Raw genomic sequence first — 18,331 nt, 5'->3', positions numbered from 1 at the left:
TAACTGTGATAAGTGTGTAACCAGTGCCCACTCAGTACCATGTAACTGTGATCAGTGTGTAACCAGTGCCCACTCAGTACCATGTAACTGTGATCAGTTTGTAACCAGTGCCCACTCAGTAAATGTAACTGTGATCAGTGTGTAACCAGTGCCCACCCAGTACCATTTAACTGTGATCAGTGTGTAACCAGTGCCCACTCAGTACCATGTAACTGTGATCAGAGTGTAACCAGTGCCCACTCAGTACATGTAACTGTGATCAGTTTGTAACCGGTGCCCACTCAGTACCATGTAACTGTGATCAGTGTGTAACCAGTGCCCACTCAGTACATGTAACTGTGATCAGTTTGTAACCAGTGCCCACTCAGTAAACGTAACTGTGATCAGTGTGTAACCAGTGCCCACCCAGTACCATGTAACTGTGATCAGTTTGTAACCAGTGCCCACTCAGGACATGTAACTGTGATAAGTGTGTAACCAGTGCCCACTCAGTACCATGTAACTGTGATCAGTGTGTAACCAGTGCCCACTCAGTACACGTAACTGTGATCAGTGTGTAACCAGTGCCCACTCAGTACCCTGTAACTGTGATCAGTGTGTAACCAGTGCCCACTCAGTACCATGTAACTGTGATCAGTTTGTAACCAGTGCCCACTCAGTACATGTAACTGTGATCAGTGTGTAACCAGTGCCCACTCAGTACATGTAACTGTGATCAGTGTGTAACCAGTGCCCACTCAGTACCCTGTAACTGTGATCAGTGTGTAACCAGTGCCCACTCAGTACCATGTAACTGTGATCAGTGTGTAACCAGTGCCCACTCAGTCCCATGTAACTGTGATCAGTGTGTAACCAGTGCCCACTCAGTACCATGTAACTGTGATCAGAGTGTAACCAGTGCCCACTCAGTACACGTAACTGTGATCAGTGTGTAACCAGTGCCCACTCAGTACACGTAATTGTGAACAGTGTTTAACCAGTGCCCACTCAGTCCCATGTAACTGTGATCAGTGTGTAACCAGTGCCCACTCAGTACACGTAATTGTGAACAGTGTGTAACCAGTGCCCACTCAGTCCCATGTAACTGTGATCAGTGTGTAACTAGTGCCCACGCAGTACCATGTAACTGTGATCAGTTTGTAACCAGTGCCCACTCTGTACCATGTAACTGTGATCAGAGTGTAACCAGTGCCCACTCAGTACCATGTAACTGTGATCAGAGTGTAACCAGTGCCCACTCAGTACCATGTAACTGTGATCAGTGTGTAACCAGTGCCCACCCAGTACCATGTAACTGTGATCAGTTTGTAACCATTGCCCACTCAGTACCGTGGAACTGTGATCAGTTTGTAACCAGTGCCCACTCAGTACCATGTAACTGTGATCAGTGTGTAACCAGTGCCCACTCAGTACATGTAACTGTGATCAGTGTGTAACCAGTGCCCACCCAGTACCATGTAACTGTGATCAGTTTGTAACCAGTGCCCACTCAGTACCCTGTAACTGTGATCAGTGTGTAACCAGTGCCCACTCAGTACACGTAACTGTGATCAGTGTGTAACCAGTGCCCACTCAGTCCCATGTAACTGTGATCAGTGTGTAACCAGTGCCCACTCAGTACCATGTAACTGTGATCAGAGTGTAACCAGTGCCCACTCAGTACACGTAACTGTGATCAGTGTGTAACCAGTGCCCACTCAGTACACGCAATTGTGAACAGTGTGTAACCAGTGCCCACTCAGTCCCATGCAACTGTGATCAGTGTGTAACCAGTGCCCACTCAGTACACGTAACTGTGAAAAGTGTGTAATCAGTGCCCACTCAGTGCCATGTAACTGTGATCAGTGTGTAACCAGTGCCCACTCAGTACACGTAACTGTGATCAGTGTGTAACCAGTGCCCACTCAGTACCATGTAACTGTGATCAGTGTATAACCAGTGCCCACTCAGTACCATGTAACTGTGATCAGTGTGTAACCAGTGCCCACTCAGTACCATGTAACTGTGATCAGTGTGTAACCAGTGCCCACTCATTACCATGTAACTGTGATCAGTGTGCAACCAGTGCCCACTCAGTACCATGTAACTGTGATCAGTGTGTAACCAGTGCCCACTCAGTACATGTAACTGTGATCAGTGTGTAACCAGTGCCCACTCAGTCCCATGTAACTGTGATCAGTGTGTAACCAGTTCCCACTCAGTACACGTAATTGTGAACAGTGTGCAACCAGTGCCCACTCAGTACCATGTAACTGTGATCAGTGTGTAACCAGTGCCCACTCAGTTCCAAGTAACTGTGATCAGTGTGTAACCAGTGCCCACTCAGTACATGCAACTGTGATCAGTGTGTAACCAGTGCCCACTCAGTACACGTAACTGTGATCAGTGTGTAACCAGTGCCCACTCAGTACCATGTAACTGTGATCGGTGTATAACCAGTGCCCACTCAGTACCATGTAACTGTGATCAGTGTGTAACCAGTGCCCACTCAGTACCATGTAACTGTGATCAGTGTGTAACCAGTGCCCACTCAGTACCATGTAACTGTGATCAGAGTGTAACCAGTGCCCACTCAGTACACGTAACTGTGATCAGTGTGTAACCAGTGCCCACTCAGTACCATGTAACTGTGATCAGTGTGTAACCAGTGCCCACTCAGTGCACGTAACTGTGATCAGAGTGTAACCAGTGCCCACTCAGCACCATGTAACTGTGATCAGTGTGTAACCAGTGCCCACTCAGTACCATGTAACTGTGATCAGTGTGTAACCAGTGCCCACTCAGTGCACGTAACTGTGATCAGTGTGTAACCAGTGCCCACTCAGTGCACGTAACTGTGATCAGAGTGTAACCAGTGCCCACTCAGTACCATGTAACTGTGATCAGTGTGTAACCAGTGCCCACTCAGTGCACGTAACTGTGATCAGTGTGTAACCAGTGCCCACTCAGTACCATGTAACTGTGATCAGTGTGTAACCAGTGCCCATTCAGTACACGTAACTGTGATCAGTGTGTAACCAGTGCCCACTCAGTGCCATTTAACTGTGATCAGTGTGTAACCAGTGCCCACTCAGTACACGTAACTGTGAACAGTGTGTAACCAGTGTCCACTCAGGACTATGAAACTGTGATCAGTGTGTAACCAGCGCCCACTCAGTGCCAAGTAACTGTGATCAGTGTGTAACCAGTGCCCACTCAGTGCCAAGTAACTGTGATCAGTGTGTAACCAGTACCCACTCAGTACCATGTAACTTTGATCAGTGTGTAACCAGTGCCCACTCAGTACCATGTAACTGTGATCAGTGTGTGACCAGTGCCCACTCAGTACATGTAACTGTGATCAGTGTGTAACCAGTACCCACTCAGGACCATGTAACTGTGATCAGTGTGTAACCAGTGCCCACTCAGTACCATGTAACTGTGATCAGTGTGTAACCAGTGCCCACTCAGTACATGTAACTGTGATCAGTTTGTAACCAGTGCCCACTCCGCACATGTAACTGTGATCAGTGTGTAACCAGTGCCCACTCAGTACCATGTAACTGTGATCAGTGTGTAACCAGTGCCCACTCAGTACCATGTAACTGTGATCAGTGTGTAACCAGTGCCCACCCAGTACCATGTAACTGTGATCAGTGTGTAACCAGTGCCCACTCAGTACACGTAACTGTGATCAGTGTGTAACCAGTGCCCACTCAGTACACGTAACTGTGATCAGTGTGTAACCAGTGCCCACTCGGTACCATGTATCTGTGATCAGTGTGTAACCAGTGCCCACTCAGTACACGTAACTGTGATCAGTGTGTAACCGGTGCCCACTCAGTACAAGTAACTGTGATCAGTGTGTAATCGGTGCCCACTCAGTACACGTAACTGTGATCAGTGTGTAACCAGTGCCCACTCAGTACACGTAACTGTGATCAGTGTGTAACCGGTGCCCACTCAGTACACGTAACTGTGATCAGTGTGTCACCAGTGCCCACTCAGTACCATGTAACTGTGATCAGTGTGTAACCAGTGCCCACTCAGTACATCTAACTGTGATCAGTGTGTAACCAGTGCCCATTCAGTACCATGTAACTGTGATCAGTGTTTAACCAGTGCCCACTCATTACATCAACTGTGATCAGTGTGTAACCAGTGCCCACTCAGTACATCTAACTGTGATCAGAGTGTAAACAGTGCCCACTCAGTGCATCAACTGTGATCAGTGTGTAACCAGTGCCCACTCAGTACATCTAACTGTGATCAGAGTGTAACCAGTGCCCACTCAGCACCATGTAACTGTGATCAGTGTGTCACCAGTGCCCACTCAGTACCATCTAACTGTGATCAGTGTCTAACCAGTGCCCACTCAGTACCATGTAACTGTGATCAGTGTGTAACCAGTGCCCACTCAGTGCACGTAACTGTGATCAGTGTGTAACCAGTGCCCACTCAGTGCACGTAACTGTGATCAGTGTGTAACCAGTGCCCACTCAGTACACGTAACTGTGATCAGTGTGTAACCAGTGCACTCACAGTACCATGTAACTGTGATCAGTGTGTAACCAGTGCCCACTCAGTACACGTAACTGTGATCAGTGAGTAACCAGTGCCCACTCAGTACCATGTCACTGTGATCAGTGTGCAACCAGTGCCCACTCAGTACACGTAACTGTGATCAGTGTGTAACCAGTGCCCACTCAGTACACGTAACAGTGATCAGTGTGTAACCAGTGCCCACTCAGTACCATGTAACTGTGATCAGTGTGTAACCAGTGACCACTCAGTACCATGTAACTGTGATCAGTGTGTCACCAGTGCTCACTCAGTACCATGTAACTGTGATCAGTGTGTAACCAGTGCCCACTCAGCACACGTAACTGTGATCAGTGTGTAACCAGTGCCCACTCAGTACCAAGTAACTGTGATCAGTGTGTAACCAGTGCCCACTCAGTACACGTAACTGTGATAAGTGTGTAACCAGTGTCCACTCAGTACCAAGTAACTGTGATCAGTGTGTAACCAGTGCCCACTCAGTACACGTAACTGTGATCAGTGTGTAACCAGTGCCCACTCAGTACCATGTAACTCTGATCAGTGTTTAACCAGTGCCCACTCAGTACACATAACAGTGATCAGTGTGTAACCAGTGCCCACTCAGTACATGTAACTGTGATCAGTGTGTAACCAGTGCCCACTCAGTACACGTAACTGTGATCAGTGTGTAACCGGTGCCCACTCAGTACATGTCACTGTGATCAGTGTGTAATCGGTGCCCACTCAGTACACGTAACTGTGATCAGTGTGTAACCAGTGCCCACTCAGTACACGTAACTGTGATCAGTGTGTAACCAGTGCCCACTCAGTACCATGTAACTGTGATCAGTGTGCAACCAGTGCCCACTCAGTACACGTAACTGTGATCAGTGTGCAACCAGTGCCCACTCAGTACACGTAACTGTGATCAGTGTGTAACCGGTGCCCACTCAGTACACGTAACTGTGATCAGTGTGTCACCAGTGCCCACTCAGTACCATGTAACTGTGATCAGTGTGTAACCGGTGCCCACTCAGTACACGTAACTGTGATCAGTGTGCAGCCAGTGCCCACTCAGTACACGTAACTGTGATCAGTGTGTAACCGGTGCGCACTCAGTACACGTAACTGTGATCAGTGTGTAACCGGTGCCCACTCAGTACATCGAACTGTGATCAGTGTGTAACCAGTGCCCACTCAGTACCATGTAACTGTGATCAGTGTGTAACCAGTGCCCACTCAGTACATCTAACTGTGATCAGTGTGTAACCAGTGCCCACTCAGTACCATGTAACTGTGATCAGTGTTTAACCAATGCCCACTCGTTACATCTAACTGTGATCAGTGTGTAACCAGTGCCCACTCAGTACATCAACTGTGATCAGTGTGTAACCAGTGCCCACTCAGTACCAAGTAACTGTGATCAGTGTGTAACCAGTGCCCACTCAGTACACGTAACAGTGATCAGTGTGTAACCAGTGCCCACTCAGTACATGTAACTGTGATCAGTGTGTAAACAGTGCCCACTCAGTACACGTAACTGTGATCAGTGTGTAACCGGTGCCCACTCAGTACATGTAACTGTGATCAGTGTGTAATCGGTGCCCACTCAGTACACGTAACTGTGATCAGTGTGTAACCAGTGCCCACTCAGTACACGTAACTGTGATCAGTGTGCAACCAGTGCCCACTCAGTACACGTAACTGTGATCAGTGTGTAACCGGTGCCCACTCAGTACACGTAACTGTGATCAGTGTGTCACCAGTGCCCACTCAGTACCATGTAACTGTGATCAGTGTGTAACCGGTGCCCACTCAGTACACGTAACTGTGATCAGTGTGCAGCCAGTGCCCACTCAGTACACGTAACTGTGATCAGTGTGTAACCGGTGCCCACTCAGTACACGTAACTGTGATCAGTGTGTAACCGGTGCCCACTCAGTACATCGAACTGTGATCAGTGTGTAACCAGTGCCCACTCAGTACATCTAACTGTGATCAGTGTGTAACCAGTGCCCACTCAGTACCATGTAACTGTGATCAGTGTTTAACCAATGCCCACTCGTTACATCTAACTGTGATCAGTGTGTAACCAGTGCCCACTCAGTACATCAACTGTGATCAGTGTGTAACCAGTGCCCACTCAGTACCAAGTAACTGTGATCAGTGTGTAACCAGTGCCCACTCAGTACACGTAACAGTGATCAGTGTGTAACCAGTGCCCACTCAGTACATGTAACTGTGATCAGTGTGTAAACAGTGCCCACTCAGTACACGTAACTGTGATCAGTGTGTAACCGGTGCCCACTCAGTACATGTAACTGTGATCAGTGTGTAATCGGTGCCCACTCAGTACACGTAACTGTGATCAGTGTGTAACCAGTGCCCACTCAGTACACGTAACTGTGATCAGTGTGTAACCAGTGCCCACTCAGTACCATGCAACTGTGATCAGTGTGCAACCAGTGCCCACTCAGTACACGTAACTGTGATCAGTGTGCAACCAGTGCCCACTCAGTACACGTAACTGTGATCAGTGTGTAACCGGTGCCCACTCAGTACACGTAACTGTGATCAGTGTGTCACCAGTGCCCACTCAGTGCCATGTAACTGTGATCAGTGTGTAACCGCTGCCCACTCAGTACACGTAACTGTGATCAGTGTGCAACCAGTGCCCACTCAGTACACGTAACTGTGATCAGTGTGTAACCGGTGCCCACTCAGTACACGTAACTGTGATCAGTGTGTAACCGGTGCCCACTCAGTACCATGTAACTGTGATCAGTGTGTAACCAGTGCCCACTCAGTACATCGAACTGTGATCAGTGTGTAACCAGTGCCCACTCAGTACCATGTAACTGTGATCAGTGTTTAACCAGTGCCCACTCATTACATCTTACTGTGATCAGTGTGTAACCAGTGCCCACTCAGTACATCTAACTGTGATCAGTGTGTAACCAGTGCCCACTCAGTACCATGTAACTGTGATCAGTGTGTAACCAGTGCCCACTCAGTACATGTAACTGTGATCAGTGTGTAACCAGTGCCCACTCTGTACATGTAACTGTGATCAGTTTGTAACCAGTGCCCACTCAGTACATGTAACTGTGATCAGTGTGTAACCAGTGCAAACTCAGTACATCAACTGTGATCAGTGTGTAACCAGTGCCCACTCAGTACATCAACTGTGATCAGAGTGTAACCAGTGCCCACTCAGTACCATGTAACTGTGATCAGTGTGTCACCAGTGCCCACTCAGTACCATCGAACTGTGATCAGTGTCTAACCAGTGCCCACTCAGTACCATGTAACTGTGATCAGTGTGTAACCAGTGCCCACTCAGTGCACGTAACTGTGATCAGTGTGTAACCAGTGCCCACTCAGTACATGTAACTGTGATCAGTGTGTAACCAGTGCCCACTCTGTGCACGTAACTGTGATCAGTGTGTAACCAGTGCCCACTCAGTGCACGTAACTGTGATCAGTGTGTAACCAGTGCCCACTCAGTACATGTAACTGTGATCAGTGTGTAACCAGTGCACTCACAGTACCATGTAACTGTGAGCAGTGTGTAACCAGTGCCCACTCAGTACACGTAACTGTGATCAGTGAGTAACCAGTGCCCACTCAGTACCATGTCACTGTGATCAGTGTGCAACCAGTGCCCACTCAGTACACGTAACTGTGATCAGTGTGTAACCAGTGCCCACTCAGTACACGTAACAGTGATCAGTGTGTAACCAGTGCCCACTCAGTACCATGTAACTGTGATCAGTGTGTAACCAGTGCCCACTCAGTACCATGTAACTGTGATCAATGTGTCACCAGTGCTCACTCAGTACCATGTTACTGTGATCAGTGTGTAACCAGTGCCCACTCAGCACACGTAACTATGATCAGTGTGTAACCAGTGCCCACTCAGTACCAAGTAACTGTGATCAGTGTGTAACCAGTGCCCACTCAGTACACGTAACTGTGATAAGTGTGTAACCAGTGTCCACTCAGTACCAAGTAACTGTGATCAGTGTGTAACCAGTGCCCACTCAGTACACGTAACTGTGATCAGTGTGCAACCAGGGCCCACTCAGTACCATGTAACTCTGATCAGTGTGTAACCAGTGCCCACTCAGTGCCACGTAACTGTGATCAGTGTGTGACCAGTGCACACTCAATACATGTAACTGTGATCAGTGTGTAACCAGTGCCCACTCAATACATGTAACTGTGATCAGTGTGTAACCAGTGCCCACTCAGTTCACGTAACTGTGATCAGTGTGTGACCAGTGCCCACTCAGTACATGTAACTGTGATCAGAGTGTAACCAGTGCCCACTCAGTACATGTAACTGTGATCAGAGTGTAACCAGTGCCCACTCAGTACATGTAACTGTGATCAGAGTGTAACCAGTGCCTACTCAGTACATGTAACTGTGATCAGAGTGTAACCAGTGCCCACTCAGTACATGTAACTGTGATCAGAGTGTGACCAGTGCCCACTAAGTACATGTAACTGTGATCAGAGTGTAACCAGTGCCCACTCAGTACACGTAACTGTGATCAGTGTGTAACCAGTGCCCACTCAGTGCCAAGTAACTGTGATCAGTGTGTAACCAGTGCCCACTCAGTGCCAAGTAACTGTGATCAGTGTGTAACCAGTGCTCACTCAGTACCAGGTAACTGTGATCAGTGTGTAACCAGTGCCCACTCAGTACACGTAACTGTGATCAGTGTGTAACCAGTGCCCACTCAGTACCATGTAACTGTGATCAGTGTGTAACCAGTGCCCACTCAGTACACGTAACTGTGATCAGTGTGTAACCAGTGCCCACTCAGTACCAAGTAACTGTGATCAGTGTGTAACCAGTGCCCACTCAGTGCCAAGTAACTGTGATCAGTGTGTAACCAGTGCTCACTCAGTACCAGGTAACTGTGATCAGTGTGTAACCAGTGCCCACTCAGTACACGTAACTGTGATCAGTGTGTAACCAGTGCCCACTCAGTACCATGTAACTGTGATCAGTGTGTAACCAGTGCTCACTCAGTACCAGGTAACTGTGATCAGTGTGTAACCAGTGCCCACTCAGTACGATCCAACTGTGATCAGTGTTTAACCAGTGCCCACTCAGTACATGTAACTTTGATCAGTGTGTAACCAGTGCCCATTCAGTACATGTAACTGTGATCAGTGTGTAACCAGTGCCCACTCAGTACCATGTCACTGTGATCAGTGTGTAACCAGTGCCCACTCAGTACCATATAACTGTGATCAGTGTTTAACCGGTGCCCACTCAGTACATGTAACTTTGATCAGTGTGTAACCAGTGCCCACTCAGTACCATGTAACTGTGATCAGTGTGTAACCAGTGCCCACTCAGTACCATCTAACTGTGATCAGTGTCTAACCAGTGCCCACTCAGTACCATGTAACTGTGATCAGTGTGTAACCAGTGCCCACTCAGTGCACGTAACTGTGATCAGTGTGTAACCAGTGCCCACTCAGTACATGTAACTGTGATCAGTGTGTAACCAGTGCCCACTCAGTGCACGTAACTGTGATCAGTGTGTAACCAGTGCCCACTCAGTGCACGTAACTGTGATCAGTGTGTAACCAGTGCCCACTCAGTACATGTAACTGTGATCAGTGTGTAACCAGTGCACTCACAGTACCATGTAACTGTGATCAGTGTGTAACCAGTGACCACTCAGTACACGTAACTGTGATCAGTGAGTAACCAGTGCCCACTCAGTACCATGTCACTGTGATCAGTGTGCAACCAGTGCCCACTCAGTACACGTAACTGTGATCAGTGTGTAACCAGTGCCCACTCAGTACACGTAACAGTGATCAGTGTGTAACCAGTGCCCACTCAGTACCATGTAACTGTGATCAGTGTGTAACCAGTGCCCACTCAGTACCATGTAACTGTGATCAATGTGTCACCAGTGCTCACTCAGTACCATGTAACTGTGATCAGTGTGTAACCAGTGCCCACTCAGCACACGTAACTGTGATCGGTGTGTAACCAGTGCCCACTCAGTACCAAGTAACTGTGATCAGTGTGTAACCAGTGCCCACTCAGTACACGTAACTGTGATAAGTGTGTAACCAGTGTCCACTCAGTACCAAGTAACTGTGATCAGTGTGTAACCAGTGCCCACTCAGTACACGTAACTGTGATCAGTGTGTAACCAGGGCCCACTCAGTACCATGTAACTCTGATCAGTGTGTAACCAGTGCCCACTCAGTGCCACGTAACTGTGATCAGTGTGTGACCAGTGCACACTCAATACATGTAACTGTGATCAGTGTGTAACCAGTGCCCACTCAATACATGTAACTGTGATCAGTGTGTAACCAGTGCCCACTCAGTACATGTAACTGTGATCAGTGTGTGACCAGTGCACACTCAATACATGTAACTGTGATCAGTGTGTAACCAGTGCCCACTCAATACATGTAACTGTGATCAGTGTGTGACCAGTGCACACTCAATACATGTAACTGTGATCAGTGTGTAACCAGTGCCCACTCAATACATGTAACTGAGATCAGTGTGTAACGAGTGCCCACTCAGTTCACGTAACTGTGATCAGTGTGTGACCAGTGCCCACTCAGTACATGTAACTGAGATCAGTGTGTAACCAGTGCCCACTCAGTACATGTAACTGTGATCAGAGTGTAACCAGTGCCCACTCAGTACATGTAACTGTGATCAGAGTGTAACCAGTGCCCACTCAGTACATGTAACTGTGATCAGAGTGTAACCAGTGCCCACTCAGTACACGTAACTGTGATCAGTGTGTAACCAGTGCCCACTCAGTACCAAGTAACTGTGATCAGTGTGTAACCAGTGCCCACTCAGTGCCAAGTAACTGTGATCAGTGTGTAACCAGTGCTCACTCAGTACCAGGTAACTGTGATCAGTGTGTAACCAGTGCCCACTCAGTACGATCCAACTGTGATCAGTGTTTAACCAGTGCCCACTCAGTACATGTAACTTTGATCAGTGTGTAACCAGTGCCCATTCAGTACATGTAACTGTGATCAGTGTGTAACCAGTGCCCACTCAGTACCATGTCACTGTGATCAGTGTGTAACCAGTGCCCACTCAGTACCATATAACTGTGATCAGTGTTTAACCGGTGCCCACTCAGTACATGTAACTTTGATCAGTGTGTCACCAGTGCCCACTCAGTACCATGTAACTTTGATCAGTGTGTAACCAGTGCCCACTCAGTACATGTAACTGTGATCAGTGTGTAACCAGTGCCCACTCAGTACCATTTCACTGTGATCAGTGTGTAACCAGTGCCCACTCAGTACCATGTAATTGTGATCAGTGTTTAACCGGTGCCCACTCAGTACATGTAACTGTGATCAGTGTGTAACCAGTGCCCACTCAGTACATGTCACTGTGATCAGTGTTTAACCGGTGCCCACTCAGTACATGTAACTGTGATCAGTGTGTAACCAGTGCCCACTCAGTACATGTAACTGTGATCAGTGTGTAACCAGTGCCCACTCAGCACACCTAACTGTGATCAGTGTGTAACCAGTGCCCACTCGGTACCATGTATCTGTAATCAGTGTGTAACCAGTGCCCACTCAGTGCCATGTTACTGTGATGAGTGTGTCACCAGTGCCCACTCAGCACACGTATCTGTGATCAGTGTGTAACCAGTGCCCACTCAGTACCAAGTAACTGTGATCAGTGTGTAACCAGTGCCCACTCAGTACACGTAACTGTGATCAGTGTGTAACCAGTGCCCACTCAGTACCAAGTAACTGTGATCAGTGTGTAACCAGTGCCCACTCAGTACACCTAACTGTGATCAGTGTGCAACCAGTGCCCACTCGGTACCATGTATCTGTGATCAGTGTGTAACCAGTGCCCACTCGGTACCATGTATCTGTAATCAGTGTGTAACCAGTGCACACTCAGTGCCATGTTACTGTGATGAGTGTGTAACCAGTGCCCACTCAGTACCAAGTAACTGTGATCAGTGTGTAACCAGTGCCCACTCAATACCAAGTAACTGTGATCAGTGTGTAACCAGTGCCCACTCAATACCAAGTAACTGTGATCAGTGTGTAACCAGTGCCCACTCAATACCATGTAACTGTGATCAGTGTGTAACCAGTGCCCACTCAATACCAAGTAACTGTGATCAGTGTGTCACCAGTGCCCACTCAATACCATGTAACTGTGATCAGTTTGTAACCAGTGCCCACTCAGTACCATGTAACTGTGATCAGTGTGTAACCAGGACCCACTCAGGACCATGTAACTGTGATCAGTGTTTAACTGGTGCCCACTCAGTACACGTAACTGTGATCAGAGTGTAACCAGTGCCCACTCAGTACCATGTAACTGTGATCAGTGTGTAACCAGTGCCCACTCAGTACCAAGTAACTGTGATCAGTGTGTAACCAGTTCCCACTCAGTACCATGTAACTGTGATCAGCGTGTCACCAGTGCCCACTCGGTACCATGTATGTGTGATCAGTGTGTAACCAGTGCCCACTCGGTACCATGTATCTGTAATCAGTGTGTAACCAGTGCCCACTCAGTACCATGTAACTGTGATCAGTGTGTAACCAGTGCTCACTCAGCACACGAACATGTGATCAGTGTGTAACCAGTGCCCACTCAGTACCAAGTAACAGTGATCAGTGTGTAACCAGTGCCCACTCAGTACACGTAACTGTGATAAGTGTGTAACCAGTGCCCACTCAGTACCAAGTAACTGTGATCAGTGTGTAACCAGTGCCCACTCAGTACGAACTAACTGTGATCAGTGTGTAACCAGTGCCCACTCAGTACCACGTAACTGTGATCAGTGTGTCACCAGTGCCCACTCAATACATGTAACTGAGATCAGTGTGTGACCAGTGCCCACTCTGTACATGTAACTGTGATCAGAATGTAACCAGTGCCCACTCAGTACCATGTAACTGTGATCAGTGTGTAACCAATGCCCACTCAGTACACGTAACTGTGATCAGTGTGTAACCAGTTCCCACTCAGATCCATGTAACTGTGATCAGTGTGTAACCAGTGCCCACTTAGTGCACGTAACTGTGATCAGTGTGTAACCAGTGCCCACTCAGTGCACGTAACTGTGATCAGTGTGTAACCAGTGCCCACTCAGTACACGTAACTGTGATCAGTGTGTAACCAGTGCCCACTCAGTACCATGTAACTGTGATCAGTGTTTAACCGGTGCCCACTCAGTACACGTAACTGTGATCAGTGTGTAACCAGTGCCCACTCAGTACCATGTAAGTGTGATCAGTGTTTAACCAGTGCCCACTCAGTATCATGTAACTGTGATCAGTGTGTAACCAGTGCCCACTCAGTATCATGTAACTGTGATCAGTGTGTAACCAGTGCCCACTCAGTACACGTAACTGTGATCAGTGTGTAACCAGTGCCCACTCAGTACCAAGTAACTGTGATCAGTGTGTAACCAGTGCCCACTCATTACGATCCAACTGTGATCAATGTGTAACCAGTGCCCACTCAGTGCACGTAACTGTGATCAGTGTGTAACCAGTGCCCACTCAGTACCATGTAACTGTGATCAGTGTGTAACCAGTGCCCACTCAGTACACGTAACTGTGATCAGTGTTTAACCAGTGCCCACTCAGTACCATGTAACTGTGATCAGTGTGCAACCAGTGCCCACTCAGTACATGTAACTGTGATCAGTGTGTAACCAGTGCCCACTCAGTACATGTAACTGTGATCAGTGTGTAACCAGTGCCCACTCAGTACACGTAACAGTGATCAGTGTGTAACCAGTGCCCACTCAGTACACGTAACAGTGATCAGTGTGTAACCAGTGCCCACTCAGTACACGTAACTGTGATCAGTGTGTAACCGGTGCCCACTCAGTACAAGTAACTGTGATCAGTGTGTAATCGGTGCCCACTCAGTACACGTAACTGTGATCAGTGTGTAACCAGTGCCCACTCAGTACCATGTAACTGTGATCAGTGTGCAACCAGTTCCCCCTCAGTACCCTGTAACTGTGATCAGTGTGTAACCAGTGCCCACTCGGTACCATGTATCTGTGATCAGTGTGTAACCAGTGCCCACTCGGTACCATGTATCTGTAATCAGTGTGTAACCAGTGCACACTCAGTGCCATGTTACTGTGATGAGTGTGTAACCAGTGCCCACTCAGTACCATGTAACTGTGATCAATGTGTAACCAGTGCCCACTCAGTACCATGTAACTGTGATCAGTGTGTAACCAGTGCCCACTCAGTACCAAGTAACTGTGATCAGTGTGTAACCACTGCCCACTCAATACCAAGTAACTGTGATCAGTGTGTCACCAGTGCCCACTCAATACCATGGAACTGTGATCAGTGTGTAATCAGTTCCCACTCAGTACATGTAACTGTGATCAGTTTGTAACCAGTGCCCACTCAGTACCATGTAACTGTGATCAGTGTGTAACCAGTGCCCACTCAGTACACGTAACTGTGATCAGTGTGTAACCAGGACCCACTCAGGACCATGTAACTGTGATCAGTGTTTAACTGGTGCCCACTCAGTTCACGTAACTGTGATCAGAGTGTAACCAGTGCCCACTCAGTACCATGTATCTGTGATCAGTGTGTAACCAGTGCCCACTCAGTACCAAGTAACTGTGATCAGTGTGTAACCAGTTCCCACTCAGTACCATGTAACTGTGATCAGTGTGTAACCAGTGCCCACTCGGTACCATGTATGTGTGATCAGTGTGTAACCAGTGCCCACTCGGTACCATGTATCTGTAATCAGTGTGTAACCAGTGCACACTCATTGCCATCTAACTGTGATGAGTGTGTAACCAGTGCCCACTCAGTACCATGGAACTGTGATCAGTGTGTAACCAGTGCTCACTCAGCACACGTAACTGTGATCAGTGTGTAACCAGTGCCCACTCAGTACCAAGTAAAAGTGATCAGTGTGTAACCAGTGCCCACTCAGTACACGTAACTGTGATAAGTGTGTAACCAGTGCCCACTCAGTACCAAGTAACTGTGATCAGTGTGTAACCAGTGCCCACTCAGTAAGAACTAACTGTGATCAGTGTGTGACCAGTGCCCACTCAGTACCACGTAACTGTGATCAGTGTGTAACCAGTGCCCACTCAATACATGTAACTGAGATCAGTGTGTGACCAGTGCCCACTCTGTACATGTAACTGTGATCAGAAAGTAACCAGTGCCCACTCATTACCATGTAACTGTGATCAGTGTGTAACCAGTGCCCACTCAGTACACGTAACTGTGATCAGTGTGTAACCAGTGCCCACTCAGATCCATGTAACTGTGATCAGTGTGTAACCAGTGCCCACTCAGTGCACGTAACTGTGATCAGTGTGTAACCAGTGCCCACTCAGTGCACGTAACTGTGATCAGTGTGTAACCAGTGCCCACTCAGTACACGTAACTGTGATCAGTGTGTAACCAGTGCCCACTCAGTACCATGTAACTGTGATCAGTGTTTAACTGATGCCCACTCAGTACACGTAACTGTGATCAGTGTGTAACCAGTGCCCACTCAGTACCATGTAAGTGTGATCAGTGTTTAACCAGTGCCCACTCAGTATCATGTAACTGTGAACAGTGTGTAACCAGTGCCCACTCAGTATCATGTAACTGTGATCAGTGTGTAACCAGTGCCCACTCAGTACACGTAACTGTGATCAGTGTGTAACCAGTGCCCACTCAGTACCAAGTAACTGTGATCAGTGTGTAACCAGTGCCCACTCATTACGATCCAACTGTGATCAGTGTGTAACCAGTGCCCACTCAGTACACGTAACTGTGATCAGTGTGTAACCAGTGCCCACTCAGTACCATGTAACTGTGATCAGTGTGTAACCAGTGCCCACTCAGTACACGTAACTGTGATCAGTGTTTAACCAGTGCCCACTCAGTACCATGTAACTATGATCAGTGTGCAACCAGTGCCCACTCAGTACATGTAACTGTGATCAGTGTGTAACCAGTGCCCACTCAGTACATGTAACTGTGATCAGTGTGTAACCAGTGCCCACTCAGTACACGTAACAGTGATCAGTGTGTAACCAGTGCCCACTCAGTACACATAACAGTGATCAGTGTGTAACCAGTGCCCACTCAGTACACGTAACTGTGATCAGTGTGTAACCGGTGCCCACTCAGTACAAGTAACTGTGATCAGTGTGTAATCGGTGCCCACTCAGTACACGTAACTGTGATCAGTGTGTAACCAGTGCCCACTCAGTACACGTAACTGTGATCAGTGTGTAACCAGTGCCCACTCTGTACATGTAACTGTGATCAGTGTGTAACCAGTGCCCACTCAGTACCATGTAACTGTGATCAGTGTGCAACCAGTTCCCACTCAGTACACGTAACTGTGATCAGTGTGTAACCGGTGCCCACTCAGTACACGTAACTGTGATCAGTGTGCAACCAGTGCCCACTCAGTACACGTAACTGTGATCAGTGTGTAACCGGTGCCCACTCAGTACACGTAACTGTGATCAGTGTGTCACCAGTGCCCACTCAGTACATCTAACTGTGATCAGTGTGTAACCAGTGCCCACTCAGTACCATGTAACTGTGATCAGTGTGCAACCAGTGCCCACTCAGTACCATGTAACTGTGATCAGTGTGTAACCAGTGCCCACTCAGTACCATGTAACTGTGATCAGTGTGTAACCAGTGCCCACTCAGTACCATGTAACTGTGATCAGTGTGTAACCAGTGCCCACTCAGTACCATGTAACTGTGATCAGTGTGTAACCAGTGCCCACTCAGTACCATCTAACTGTGATCAGTGTATAACCAGTGCCCACTCAGTACCATGTAACTGTGATCAGTGTGTAACCAGTGCCCACTCAGTACACGTAACTGTGATCAGTGTGTAACCAGTGCACTCACAGTACCATGTAACTGTGATCAGTGTGTAACCAGTGCCCACTCAGTACACGTAACTGTGATCAGTGGGTAACCAGTGCCCACTCAGTACCATGTCACTGTGATCAGTGTGCAACCAGTGCCCACTCAGTACACGCAACTGTGATCAGTGTGTAACCAGTGCCCACTCAGTACACGTAACAGTGATCAGTGTGTAACCAGTGCCCACTCAGTACCATGTAACTGTGATCAGTGTGTAACCAGTGCCCACTCAGTACCATGTAACTGTGATCAGTGTGTCACCAGTGCTCACTCAGTACCATGTAACTGTGATCAGTGTGTAACCAGTGCCCACTCAGCACACGTAACTGTGATCAGTGTGTAACCAGTGCCCACTCAGTACCAAGTAACTGTGATCAGTGTGTAACCAGTGCCCACTCAGTACACGTAACTGTGATAAGTGTGTAACCAGTGTCCACTCAGTACCAAGTAACTGTGATCAGTGTGTAACCAGTGCCCACTCAGTACACGTAACTGTGATCAGTGTGTAACCAGTGCCCACTCAGTACCATGTAACTCTGATCAGTGTTTAACCAGTGCCCACTCAGTACACGTAACAGTGATCAGTGTGTAACCAGTGCCCACTCAGTACATGTAACTGTGATCAGTGTGTAACCAGTGCCCACTCAGTACACGTAACTGTGATCAGTGTGTAACCGGTGCCCACTCAGTACACGTAACTGTGATCAGTGTGTAACCAGTGCCCACTCAGTACCATGTAACTGTGATCAGAGTGCAACCAGTGCCCACTCAGTACACGTAACTGTGATCAGTGTGTAACCGGTGCCCACTCAGTACACGTAACTGTGATCAGTGTGCAACCAGGGCCCACTCAGTACACGTA

The sequence above is a fragment of the Heptranchias perlo genome, chromosome 9, assembly GCF_035084215.1.
Source record: "Heptranchias perlo isolate sHepPer1 chromosome 9, sHepPer1.hap1, whole genome shotgun sequence".
NCBI classification, from domain to species: domain Eukaryota; kingdom Metazoa; phylum Chordata; class Chondrichthyes; order Hexanchiformes; family Hexanchidae; genus Heptranchias; species Heptranchias perlo.
The sequence above is the reverse complement of the archived record's forward strand: the minus strand, read 5'-3'. Positions refer to the sequence as shown.